At 36.5% G+C, this 14,950-nt stretch overlaps 1 protein-coding gene across 1 annotated transcript in view; it reads left to right on the plus strand.

Annotated features, from left to right (window-relative positions):
- Positions 1-14,950, plus strand: part of LOC116992244 (glutamate receptor 4-like) — a 71,496-nt gene that overhangs the window by 18,745 nt on the left and 37,801 nt on the right. The window lies entirely within an intron of this gene.

Genomic DNA, 14,950 nt, shown 5'->3' on the forward strand with positions numbered 1-14,950 from the left:
ATTTTGTCTGGAAAAAAAGGTCAGTAGGGTTTCTGCTGAAACACATAAATGGCTTCATGCAATTACAAAGTTGGTATTTCGGTGAAGTGACTTCCACTATCAACTTCTGGCTCTATTTTTGGTTGGAAAATAAGCAAAATCAGCCAAAACCAACTTCTTTTATGATTTTCAGGACAGCTGCAAATTTCAGAAAGGTTCAATGCTCAGGTATGTATGCTGGGTGTGCAATAGCATCTCCTAGGGAAATACCATGGCAAAATGACTGGAGGTCCGATCTCCCACAGTTATTTCATGTATGTACCAAACACGGAAATTTCATTTTATCTAGATGATCTCATCAGCAGTGATCTGCTACTTAAAGACTGAAAATACACAAAAAAGTTTAAGAGAAGGAAATCAGTGGCATAATCATGCCGGACATGGTCCTATTCCCTGTATCTGAGTTTAAGGGGGCACTTTTATACTTCAGAAATGCATTACACCCTATCAGTCGTGAGTTACTTGTAGCCAAGCTATGAGTGAAAATAATCATTACTTTATGATCCATTCAGTATGCTTTTAGCATTTCCACTTTAAAATACAAGCTACAGATGTTCTTCAAGGCTCATCTCAGAAAAATACTTTTTTCTGCTTTTTCAAGAAAACCTATTATGTCAAAGTCATTGCAGTTATGTGTATGTGTAAAGTTAAGCATACGTACTTCAAAATGCTTAGCTGAACAAGGCATTCAGGACATTTCATTGTTCTTCAGACCAAAACAAATATTTTACAAATGGGGAAAACAAAGTGAAATACTTGCTTGAGTCTAAGGAAGCAGTTGCCAGCAGGCTTGGAAAGGACTAAATTCCCTCACTAGCTTATTGACAGATGGAGTTCAGTCTGAAAGACTTACTTATTTAGATATGGGTGTAAGAAACTTCATGATGGCTATGTTTTATGGTTGTCTTCATTCTCTGTAAATGCTCTGTCTGAAAAATAGGATTTTTTAAAAAGAACAAATAAGCTATTATGTGACAATCTATTATTATGAAAATAAATTAAAAATTGTGCATACTTTCTTGTTTTTATCTTATAGTGTTGTCATGAATAAGTTTATAGTCTTAGCAGTATATTTTATTTTCCCTTGAAACATTAAAGCTGTCATGTAATTTTAGTGGGATAGACAATTGCTAGTTGGTTTATCATCCAATTTAAAGGGTATATTCCTGCAACATGGAGCACAGTATTTCCCAAGAAAATTAATTCCATGATTGTAAATGTCAAGAAAAGGTGCTGAACTATTGTTTTACTATTCTGTTTTTAAATTTTGTTTTAATAATATATCAAATATGTAGTGGAAGCTTCTGACACAATAATCTTTGCCTGAAAAAAATCTGAAAATATTCTTCTGTTTATTGTTGGGCTGTTTAAAGGGAAAATTTATGTCTGTGCTGACTTTTTAATAACAATTGAAGTATGGAAACAATTGTTTCCAGAGAGTGGAATGAACTTTTGGAGTTTAAGTAATAATGGTGTAAATTAAAGTTATTTATTTTATATATATTTCTTGCATTTCCTCAACAAAGTTTTTAAGCAGCAGATTCAAAACAAACAAACAAATAATGAAACAACAAACAAATGTAGTGTTGCATGACAAGTGGTAGTCCTATGGGACCTTTTTCTGAAGAAAAATAGGGATGCCAACAGTTTGCATGGCTTCAAGTTCAAATTAGCTGTGCACTGGCAGAGATCCATGAATCCAAACCACTCTGAAACTTCAACCAGGAGTTGTAAATGCAAATAGTTGAGTACTGGGAGAATATTCAGGGGAATTACTGACTTCTGGACACTAGTGGAGATAGGTGGATCCTTTACCTGTGGCAAAATTGCCATTCTTACTCTGGGGCATGTTCCCAATCTTGTTAAAATTACAGGCTCTTCTGTGTACCAGTGTGCTAGTGTAAGGACAGGCTAGGCACGATGGGAAACCAGCATCTTGGACTGCTGGGACTGACCTGAGGTGTCTTTGGACCACTGAGTGTTGTTTGTAGGAAGCGAGGGCCACCCGGGAGTGCCGCTCGTGCTGCTGAGCATCAGCCCCTTGCGGCTGTAGGTAATGGCACGGGATGGAAGGGTGGGAGAGGCTCAGAACCAGGGAAACAATTCTGTGCCCAATGCAAACACCAGCACTAATGAAAGCCTCACAGGTATTTTCAGAGGAGAATGTACCCTTTCTATGCATAAACATCAAAGGATTTGTAGGGTTACTGATTAGGAACTGCAGCTCCTTTTAGTTAAAGAAGGCATGGTTAATTAATGATTTTGCGTTCTGATTAGAAAATTAACATTGCTAATGCTGTTATTAGATAACTGAGTTTCGGTGTTATAAAAGCCTTTTGAAATGCAATTTGACAGAGCATATATCAGATTAAATTGGATTGATTATGGGAGTTTTGAAGTTGTTGATTTCTTTGAGAGCTCTGTTAACGAAGCATTATATTGTAGCAGAATCCATTAATAGCTCTGTTCTCCTTAGCTAACGGCCTATTACCATTGGTAGGTAATGAAGTGCAAACGTGAGACACCCTAGCAGGCAGGGTAGGACAGAGTTACTCCACTGTATCCACTGCACATCTTCATGAACAGTTGTAATTTTGTAGAGCTGGGGGGCTGTCACTGTTGTCACGGTCAGCTTTGGTTGGTAACACTGAGTCCCACAGAGCACTGTCATGAAGCAAAACCATGGTTTGGCATTGTCTGTTAGCTGGTGTGGTAATACCACATGGCAGGATGGTGCAGTGACAATGTTCTGTCTATTCCAGGAACTGGTGAAAAGAATTGGCACACTGGGGTATGTAACCCTCCCAAAATGTCAAATACTACCTGCATGTCCTCACCTCCCCGAGCCTTTTGTTTTGCACTCTACATATGCCAAGGAAATTTGCACAGACTTGATGACATGCTAGATACCTAAGTGGACCAGATAATATTATGGGTTTCCCCCTCCCAGGCAGGGATAGGAGTCTTACATCCCAGAACTACTGAACTGATTTATTTACCTGATATCTCTATGTAAAACAAACCTTTCTAAAATGTGTAAGAGTACCTAAAGACATTTACTGCGCATTTAGAGACATCATTAAATTGTTAGTGTAGCATTGCCCTAAGACTATTGGTGGTCTTTTTCTTTTTGTTTGGATGTTTGGCACATTCTTTATTTTTTTTTCAACACAAACTGGTTAATAGTTGAACCTAGTGATCTTAAAGGTCTGCGACATAAAAACTTATGTGATTTTATGATTCTATGCTGTTTTACTAAGTTTCTTTCAGGTGAGGTACTTTTCTCCCTGAAGGCCAAAGCAACAGTATTGTACTCTGGGCTACCATAAAAGAAATGAAAAATATGCATTGAATATTAAAATAAGGAAGCCAGCCTCCAAGCTATCAGCAACTAGATGCTTCGGCTGAATACCAGAAACTCTTGTCAATTCTTTTGCAGACTTCCCTGCATTGGATCTTGACTGAAACCTTATCTTGGCCAAATCCTATATATTCAAAACTTTGGAGAGAAAAAGCCTTGGTGTCTCATGTTAGTGCTGCACCTTTGCTACTTTCCCATCCATTACTGTAATGGTCCCATTGAAGGCAATGGGCAATACAACAGTAAAACTCAAGAGTATAATCCAAAGTCCTGTGGTGTACAGATACACCAAAAAGTTATTTTTCATCTTCTGAACTTTTTTATAACAGTGATGATGCAAGAAAAGATATTTTCACAGTCAGCAGTTGAAAACTGGACTTTTTGAGGTCAGGAATATAAGAGGTCAAAAAATAAAATCCATCGTGCTATCCATTGTTACCTTTGGCAGTAAAATTGCCTTTAATGTAAATATTGCCAAGTCCACAGTTACATACTGTGGTTGTCTGGGACCCCTGAAAAAAAAAGCCTGCAAAGGAAACAGCCAATAGGGAAATGCATTATACAGCAGTTCTGTTGACATCCTGGGATGCCATGTCTGTTTTTTTATGCTTGGGAGATAAAGCAAAACTTTTATTTTATTCTGTGAGGAGATTTTTGAGGGTGGAAGCAAAATTGGGGATGTGAGAAATTATGTACTTTTTGGTGGTTTCTATTAAATTACATGCCCCAAGTATCCCTGGATGATCTTGAATGTAAGAGGTGAAATCTGGTCTCAGTAGAAGTTAATAGGTCCTAAAGCAATAACCCAAGAATACCTAAATGCACCTGTCAAAGACTGATAAGAGCTGAGGTCTATCAGCTGCATTTCTGTAGTTCCGGAATTGTGTCAACCCAATTTCCTTTCTATTTTATTACTTTTCAGTCACACAAAATTCTTAGGAGTGTCTGGTGCCTTGCAACCCCTGAAGCATAATTCAAATGATTTGCCACCAGATTTGCCACCAGAAATATACTCACAGACCTGGAATACTAAAATTCTGCCTTTGTCAGACTGGGTTTTGGTTTTTTTTAACAAAAATGACTTTACACAAAGTTAACTAGATTGAGTTAATTGACATTTATCTGAATTACCATTGACTCTTAATTCTTTTATCAAATTTTCATTTTCAGTAGTTTGGGTTAATTTTGAAAAAAATTTTCCACACCCAGAGTTGGAGACTTGTGAAGCAATCTTGTTGTTAATGTGGTCTCTTTCAATCAAGATAACGAAAGATAGTAAAAAGCAGATGGAAAGGACTTACTGCCGTGAGACATCTAGGAAAGTGAAAAAAGCAAGTCCAGGGCACTGGAACATGAGAAGAGTTGCACGGTGACCCGTGCTATTTATACCAGGATGCAGAGATTTCTGCAGCCAATATGTTTATCCATGCCATGGTGATTTATTCAATCACTTTATCTATCCTTCAGGAATTAGCATAATCCCTTTCTGAATTTGTGTGTCCTCCTGAAATTCTCAACATCCTGGTGTGGGAAGGGAGCTGGAGACACATCATATCCATCACCTAGAGCATCTTTCCTGTTTAGAATTATGAAATGAATGGGAAACAGTAAAATCTTCAGCTACTGGCAGATGCTTTTCTGGAGTTTATGTGGAAAGCTGCATTAAGCTTTGATTAAACCAGACAAAATGTTTCCTCCAAAATATCATTTAGCCAAACAAGCAGATCTGTTGCTATTGATATATTTCATTAATCCATTTGGGTTTTGTGAGTATGTCTGACAGCATGTTCTCTCCCTGTCTCTCATTTCCTTCACATTAGATATACTTAAATACCAATTTCTACGTTTAGTATTTGACATTTCAGTTTTGAAAACTACTTTGAATTCAGTGTAAAATAATGAACTTACAAAATTATTCAAATACAGGAGTGTTTTTTTTTTACTTTCAGATATGCTTCTGATGGTTTTAGTGTCAAGAAAAAATCCCCATAAAATGTTGATTTCTTTTGCAGAATTTCAAACAAACTGAAAAAATGAGTTATTCTGGCAGTTCTCCTCATGCATCTTTGGAAAACTCACATTTATTTTAGAAGCGTCTGGTGACAATAATTTGTATTGTAGTACTCACTGGTGTACTCTACTCTTGCAAATAATTAAAGAACATGTATGGCGTTGGTACATTCAATAGAATATCACAGGTGGTAGTACTACAATGTACTGGTTGTCCAAAATAAACAGTTAACAGTCAACAATTAGTCCCTTTATGCAGCTATGAAGTTGCTACACAGCTCCCCATCCCCTTACGATTCTTGTGACTGCTCTGTCAATCAAAATCCAGGTTGAACAACCACCTCTTCAGGACACTGGATTTGTCAAAGTCCTTTGGAGAGGTGGCATTTGATTAAAAAGATCAAAATGACAGTAAAATTTTCTATAATATCTGGGACTTCTTTTCCTGAAACCACTGCACTAAATTTTTTAAACATAGAGAGTGTTTGAAGACATCATTTTGGAAATTGTACTTTTATGATAAGCAAGCATAGAACAATTTTAAAGGATATAATGTCTGTAAGAATGATCAAAAATTGCAAATTATTTATTAAATGGGCACAAGTTTTTATGTCATGCCAGTGAAGAAAGACATTGAAGAACAGTGAGCAGGGACAGAGCTGGGATGTAAAAGTTTAATTCCATAGTGTTACAGGTAGTTGTTCCCTACCAGAGTTATTACAACTCTATGTCCCTCGAAAAAGTAGAAATTTATTTGCTTGCTTTACTCTCAACTCTTTACACCACTTAATAGAGAACAAGAAATAATCCTTATGTGAAATCAGTGTAACTAGATAATTTACATTTTATTTTCTCTATATTTTTCCCCTCTCTGTATTTTATCACACTGCCTAATTAGGAAGATATCCATGATAGGTGAGAAAATTCCTTGAATATTTGGGGCCGTTTCTTGGTTTATTTTGGAGCAGCAGAAAACAACTAGAATCACCAAAAGTGTTCGTATTTGGTGCTAAATATTGACCTAATAATTTTTAGCAGAAATTTATTTTGTAAGAGCCATTAAAAAAAAAAAAAAACTTTTTAATGCAAGCTAAAATTGGGGAGAGGATTTATATTATTCATGTAGTGTGAATGGTATCAGAAAATCTGTTAGGATATGCTTTTTTTTCTCCTTTTCTTCCCTTATTTTTTTCCTATATAAAACCAGCACATGTACCTTTGTGGAATTTTAGTTTTCACCATTACATGTGGTAATCTCTGAAATAAAGACATTGGATTACTGTTGCAGACTACAAATACAGCAGAATAGGCTACATGCACCTTTTCCTCATTTCCACCTAGGATGTTTCATACGAAGAACAATTTTTTCTTTTTTTCTCCAATTGGACAGGCTTCTGGTTGTGCAGACAGTGAATGAGACTGATTTAACATCAATATTCTCAGTAAAATTAGACAGATGTATTAGTAATCTTGCTCCAGTCAGTGTGCTGACAAGCAGTGCATGAGTAATGAAGAGGTCTTTCCAATGTGACCCTACTGCAGAGCACTAATGAACAGGGATGTGCGTTATTAGTTGATAGTACATACCAGAATCAGAACAAAGAAATGCAGTTTAGGGTGCTGCTTACGTATCTAATGTTCTAGCTACTTTACCTTAGAGAACAGAAGAGGAGTGGGACCTCTGTGCTGGACCTGGACAACTAAAGTTTTTCTTGTTTTTTAAGGAATTAATGTTTTTCTCAAGAAGATTGTAGAAAGCTTCAAGAAATTATAGTTCCTGTCTTTACAGTCAAAAAAGCAGACTATCTGACCAGTAAAAATATTTCCATATAAATTGCAGTATGGGTGAACAGATAAATGCTTTTAAAACTAACAGTCATGTTCAGTTAAAGATAATGAACACTTTACTCAAAAATGGAAATACATTTTTTTTTTTAGTTTTTGACATCCACTCTTGACTCAGAACTTATAGTTGAACAAACAAACTGGTTTCTGGGTTTTTCTCTAGCATGTGCTAACAGACCTTATATTTTGCTTCCTATTTGCTGATTTGGTGATAATGGGTCACAATACTTATGAAAAAATCAATTTTTTTATACTTTAGACTGCAAATTAACTCTTCACACATTTGGAGATGGCAATCAGTGTCATTGCAAGAGAGAAAATAAGATATTACAGAATAAAATGTCGTCTCAGAAACACTGCAATCCATAGGTGCTTATTCAAGTGAGGAGATAGTCGTGGGGAGCTGTCAGAGGTCCAAGGATTCAAGTAACAATAGCACATAGCTCCAGCTTGGCATTACTGACACATGGGCACTGCTGGAACCCACAGCACAGTCACGCACTGGACCAAGGCAGATACTCACCACCCAACACAGACACGATCTTTTGGTGTAGTAGTGGGGCTGTTGAGAGGATTTTTTTGCTTCTCCAGACTTGCAGCTGTGTGTACACGGGTAGCAGAAAGGAGATGTGGGATGAGTTGCTGGTTAGGAGCAGAGTGTGGAAGGAAAATAGCAACTGGTGCTGAGTTCAGTCAAGGAGTCTTTGGTCCTTGGAGCAAAGATACTCAGAGACACCCCAACAGACATCAAAAGAGATTTGCAAAATATTTCATAAACCAGAAAAGATATTTATCTCTCTCAACTTTTTAATTACAGCTAGATAAGAATTATAGTATAAAATATGTTCTTCATTGTTATTGCATAATATATGTTTAGAATAACGAACACCTAGTTATTATCAGAGCATGAAACCATCTATCTGTTTCAGCTGACCAGCTAATTTGAGGAAACATCCTCAGATGTCCCCCAGATGACTAAAGGAGTCAAGAAGAATTGCTTGGAGACCAAGCAGTGTTCCAAGTCCAATACAGTGCAAAGTGATTGGTTTTGTTCCATTGAAAATGGTAAAGGCTGCTTGGTCTACCAGACCACAGCAGTCAGGTTGTACAGTTTTGTGAGGAAGCTCAAGGCTTGTTTTTAACTGGAAGCAAAGCAAATGTGATTCCAATCTTCATGTTAAAAGTAGTCTTTCAAAATGTTTTGGCTTTTTTAAAGCTGAAAATCTGTATTCTAAATCCTGTAAAGTTGTGGAAATAGTGAAGAAAGGCAGTTTATTCTTTTTGTAAGTCATTCTTCCATTCATTTTGCTTAGACTGGTTTCAATGAGAATTTTCTTGATCATTTGTATGTACAATAGGTGAAAAAGCAGCTAGCCCATCCAAATTGGGTAGCTTTTTTTACCAGTTTGGCAGTGGATCTTCCAGACAAAGTCCCTCTCCATGTATTTGAGATCAGCTGAATTATTGTCCTTTGTGGCGCACCTTTGTTTGCAAAAGTAATGTCATTTTAGTACTTTTATGTACTAAAGGATTTTACAAAGTGAGTATGTAACTGTTCGAGCAGGGAAATGCAAGAGACTTAATTTTGTTTCTTTTTTTTGTTTTGTTTGTTTTTATATTAGATATTTTAAAATATGTGTGTTTTGTTTCTGTTTACCTATTTTACCTATTTATTTTTACCTACTTTCCTCTAGAAAAAAAAATTCTCATAAATTACAGCAACATTTGCATATATATATATGTATGTGTACAGATGCAGGCATTCATGTGTGTATGTTAGACTTAGGGTAAGTCTAAGCCTAGTTGTTGGTTTTGATGCGAGTTTGACACCTCTAGTGAAGCAACTGTAAATACCTCTGGAAAATAAGATCATTAGGTTAATAAAGACTGTGTGAAAGATGTGCTCCTTCTTTTTTGCTTGCAAAGATAAACATGTTTCTGGGGATGCTTACACCAACCAAACTAGCCAGGCGTGAGATTTCTCTGCCTTTGAACCATTTTCTGGCTGCCATGCAGGTTCTCTAGGACTGGCATGGAGTGCTGTGGGACTGTAGGTCCAGCTGTGGGCACTGGAGGAAATAATCCACACTTTGAACCTGACTGCAAAGATAGAACAGAAGAAAGAGCAAAGTATCCCCATTTCTCTGAATGGTTTCTTCTCTTCGGATACACAACCTTACCCCACATAGAATTATTTTCCTTTCCAGAAGTGTGAATGGAGATTAAAGCATTTTGTCCCTGAACTCCCCATCTTGTACAGAGACTAGGGCGAGGGAGCCTGTGGGAAGCAAAAGCCCTTGGCTAAAATTAAGCTAGCTACAAAGAGTAGTGGAAGTTTTTCTCTCTGGCAAATTGGCTTTTGACCAAGTATAACCTTAAGGCTTTCCCGATGGGAAATTTAGTGTACCTTTTACTGTGACCCTGCCCTGGTAACCATTTGCACCTGTAGCAGCTCAGTGACATGGCAGTCCTGCTGCTTTTACAAAAAGTATTCATGAACATAAAGCAATTCAGGGTCATGAAATAAGTTTGTATACCTTACATTTTCACAGTAGGAAAAGCATGCAAATATATTTTGCTTTCTAAACAATCCCTTGTGTTCTATCTTAACAGGCAATTTGTTGTTGATATGTGACTTAACTATATAAATATTTTTGCAATAACTTGAACAAGTGATTTCTTTAATTAGTAAGCACTGCTTTAAAAGAACAACTAAAATATTAAATGAAAGTGTAGGGACCTTGAAAAACCAAATCCCTGAGCTTTTATACCCTTGCAGTCTAATTGTGCCATAATCTGGGCTCCTGCTGAGTCCTTGGCTCCTGCAGTGTCTCTGAGGGTCTGCTCTCCTGGCTGGCCGCAGTGGTCTCTCTGTTGTGCAAAAGGGTGGCACCAATTCAGGACCTTCTGCCTGGAGCTCCCACGATTTCCTGAGAGCCAGAGCGCAGCCTGCAGCTCACACTGCAGCTGCACACTGAGATGTCTGCACTAAATGGATTCCTCAGCTGGACCACTGAAGTTTGTTTGTTGACTGCTTACAAGTTCCAGAGTGTTCTAATATCCCACATGCTGAGTTTCATGGAGTTTACCATAATGCATTATGAATGTTGTAGAATGGGAATTATAAAGCTTTACCTGATGTTTTGTTAGAGCCACAGTGGCTGTACACTGTGGATTTGTCATGCCTGACAAATCAAATAATAGACTCCCGTGTACTGGGACGGGTGCCCATCAGTACATTCCAAATTAAGCCATGAGGGGCACACTTCATCATATTGATTAGACAAGGAGAGTTAGAGATGTAGAGGAAGAATTTCAAATTGAGTAAAACTCAGAGGACAAAAATGAACCCAAGAAAGGCAGGGCTGAACTGAAAATATCATACCTGGTAAATCCCTATGCCAAGCTATGACTCCCTGCTTGCACAGCCCAGCTTCATGGCAATGAACCTTGTGGGTGCAGTGAATTGGCTGCTGTGGCTCCTGTCAGTGTATTACAGTCAGTGCTAAGCAGGGCTGGAAATTAAGGGAATTGCCCTGTAACTCATAGAGGGCCTTTCTAGAAGGCAGTTTTCATACACTAATTAAAGAGTGCATCTCTTTTTGCTCTACTGACTAAAAATTATAATTTAAACCTTTAAAATATATATCAGTGTCTGTATACCACAACATTAACCAGCTTGTACTGTTCCAGGTTGACTGACAAGATAATATATATTTAAATAAAAAAATTATAGTGGGGCTCCACCAGATTTCCCTGGGATTCAGTTAAACATTACTCAGTCTTCTTTGTGCCACAAATTAATGAAGAGATAGAACAATGAGAGGGGAAGCTTACATCTGGAAAATGCTATTTACATTGAGTGATCATGAGTAAGAAGTCAATATTTACTGCAGTGCAAATGCACAGTCTTTCCTTTAGTAAAGAAAACAACCACAGGCCCATGGTACATGTCTTTTCTCTACAGAGATGACTAGCATAGCTGCAAACAGCTATTAAATAAATACACTGCCAAATGCTATTATCACTTTTTCTTGCCATAGAAATAAGAAAACCTTACATACAGTTCTTAAATGAGGGCAGTATTAGTAGCTCTGGGCAGTAATTCGGGATGTCCAGTTGTGTCACTTTTACAAGAGGACTGTGACTAACAATAGCTCTCTCGTGCCAGGAATAGTGAGACCAGCTTGGGATGGGATGCTAAATGTGGAAATTTGGGTTATGGGTTATCCGAGTGCTGCTAACTCAGGCTCAGACCTTGTGGGCTTTTTAAAAGGAATCTGTTCTTTCCAGATATTGGGTTAGATGTGCAACACAAGGAAAAAACACAGCGGTTTTGTCCATCAGAGCTGATAGTGAGTGCAGTATTACGACTGAATAACAGCAGGAATTCACTGCTGAAGAGAAGTCATATCTCAAAATTAAAATTGATTATGGACTTAAAAACCATAAAATCAGGTAGAGTAAATAAAATAATAGCTTAACTGAAAGTATTTAAAAAAAAAAAAAAAAAAAAAAAAAACCCAAAAAAACAAGTTGATTCTTTATATCAATGCACTGAAACAGGGAGAAAATCTCACTAATATGAACTGTAACAACATTTCTTCAGTTTCAGGGTGGAACTGCTTGATAGCATATTTCCTCAGCTCAGTAAAAGATGTGGTGAGCTTGACAAGGGATAATTGAAATAAATCAATGTCTAACCCTAAATTCATTGTAGTATTGCAGTGATAACCTGTACTTAAGGTTGCACTGCCAAATTTAATCTCATAAAATATTTTTATAGCTGGGTAATAATACTGAAATGTCAGTCATGTTTTTATGCAGGCAATGTTCAAATAATTAATAGACAGATTCATAGTCATTAATATTATAATTAATATTAAATGTTTTATTACTTTAAATGTCCTAACCCTTGCCTTAACTTCTTTTTGAAGGTAAAGTAAACTCTCAACAACCTTGAGGTTTTCAAGTGCCTGAACAGTGGAGTTTCTTCACTTAGGATAGATAATATATGGAAAGGTATTTTTACACATGTGTAAGAGAGTATAATTTTGAGTCTTTTTATTTCAGATGCGTAGTATATTCTTGAATGATGAAATATGTTCTCTTTCTTGCTTGAAAATTATTTCCATTAATACAAGTACTGTTTAAATCAAATGGAAATCAAAATGTGATCTGTGAATTTAGGACTGTAGTAAGGGTTCTAGTTTTGCTGCTGAATTGGAATAAGAAGTGTCTGTGTGTTTCAAACTGAAAAAAAAATGTATATTTACATAGTTAACTTTGAGATAGAGTTCTGGAAGTATCATAATACATACTTTTATATGTGCCAATCATAGTAAGGGTTTTGGGTTTTTTGTACTACAGGATTCTAGGAAAGGTTTACAGATACCTTATTTTTACAATAGACTTGGACAAAAAAACAAAACCATTTTTTTCCAAAGAATTTCTGTAGATTTTTAAAAAAATTGTTTAAAAATTAGCAAAATTGAAATCTTTAAATAAAACTGATGATTTTTTACTTTAGATTAAGAAATGTTTATGTTTTTATTTTCATCCTTTGGAGGTAACTGAAATTTTTATTTTAGCCTGTTTTAAATACTACTTCAAAGGCAGAAGAGAAATGAAATTATTGTTCTCCACTGAACAAAGCAAAACTTTCTTTCAAAAAATCTGGCAAAAATATCTGCCATTTCTAAACATACTTTATGGTTTATGTTTCTTAGTAGTGAGAAGAACATTAAGACATCACAGCTGTATTCTTTAACTGACAACTTTCTGAATAGAAGGATGAATATTTTCTTATGCCAAAGAAAGGCAGTCCTATTTGCAATAAAAAAAAGCATTATCAAAGAAAATGCCTTTGAGTTACATAAAACCAAGTTACTATTAAATTTACCTTGCTTTTTGAAATTTCTATTATATATTCTCTCTAAGAAAAGATAATCTTATATACCTCTGTGTACTATTCAACTATATGCCTTGGCTTTCAGTGTCTTTTGTGCTCTTTTGTATTTGAATAGATGTGATGTATTATTTAGTGTCAGGAATCCACCACTATTTAGTTACAGAAACTCTTTATAATACTAAGAATGGAATATTATCTCCTCATAAGAATTTATTATAGAAGTTAGACTAGGCTGTAGTTTTGGTGGAAGGATACAAAACAGATGCCCTTTGTGTCCAGTATTGATTTGATTTAATCTAATTAAAAGCCACATGAAATGCTCTCTGATGAAATGCTGCTAAGCAAGAGCTCGATATTTCTGCTTTACATTTCTATGTCAGCAGTGGCTCACTCAGCAGTTAGGAGCATTATCAAATCTTTTTAATACCTGAGGTTTCCTGGTAGGAACCACTTATAAGATGGTTGCAGGCACCAGCCCTGAGCCTTGCCAGGGTGGGCTGCCTGGCTGCAGTGCAAGCCAGAAATGCACTTTCCCAGCTGAAGACCTAAAATATCCTGATGTGCCGTCTTGGCTTGTCACCTCAGATCCCCATCAGGCTGTGCTGCTTTTCAGTGCTGAACAGAGACATGGAGGATGTGCTTCTGCCCTACTTTGTGCAAGGTGGCTATAAAGCACACTCGGAGCCTCATCAGTGGTACACAGCTCTTTCTAATATCATTTTGGGGAGGTTTTTGGACAAATGTGAGTGTCTGTAGGAAGTGCAATGCAGGGGAGTGTCAGGGACTACGATGGGAGCAGGATTCTTTCTGTTTTGATGGAGAAAATATGAGCTGGCTCTGGTAGATTGAGTTCATATGGTTCAAATTGTAAGACAATAATTTCTAGGATGATTAGTTATCTTTATTACAATAGTAGCTACATGCTATTAACACTTTCTTACTCTGTATGTAGCAGGCAAGACTGTGTTGTGGAAGCTTGGTTGGAATGGGGGAACTGACACTTTGTTTTATTTGTTGGTATTTTTCTCTCTTTTTTTTTTTTTGCTAGATTCAAATAGAAGACTCTATCTGGAGCCAAAAGATTAATCCAAACTAGGACTATACTTTTTATACTGAAATTTCTGTTTTGTTTATATCATATTTGTGAGTATGGCTGAGTCCTGGGTTTGTAGATGCTTTGGAGTTTGGGTAGCATGGGTACACTGTGTCAATTTTACTAATAAAAAGGTAACCTATGTAAAGAGACTTCTTCATAATCTGGCTGCCTTGTGAATTTTTCTCTTTGGACACCAAGGTACTGAAACCATCACATAGATTTATTACTTTCTTGGAGAACTTACAGCAGCTCAACAAGTTTTTTATGTGCCCATTTGTCGTCTATTTTAAGCGGACTTGGTGGATATTTTTTTTACTTGAATCAGTGTATGAGTCCCTGAATATTATTCATGCATAAATTTTCTTTTGGAAGCATAACATTTTTCATCCATTTAACTTTTCAGTCCAACAGAAGTGTAATGGTAAGTGTTGATTTAGTATAAAAATATTGAATGTTGAGTATATGAAATGCTGAATTTAGAATGTGAAGTATACAGAAAAGCATAGAGGTGAGAGCTGCCTGTGAGTGTTCAATGAAGGTTTAGACTGCAAGTTGTTCACTACCAAAAGTCAGTCTAATGGAAGTATTTAATTTCAAGAAGTCCCAGATTGTGGTCTCCATGTATACTGTATATTAGTATTGTCTGTGGTTATAATTTGAAGCTAGTAACATCTAAAATAATGCTGTG

This window comes from Catharus ustulatus, chromosome 2 (assembly GCF_009819885.2).
Source record: "Catharus ustulatus isolate bCatUst1 chromosome 2, bCatUst1.pri.v2, whole genome shotgun sequence".
In the NCBI taxonomy this organism is placed as follows: domain Eukaryota; kingdom Metazoa; phylum Chordata; class Aves; order Passeriformes; family Turdidae; genus Catharus; species Catharus ustulatus.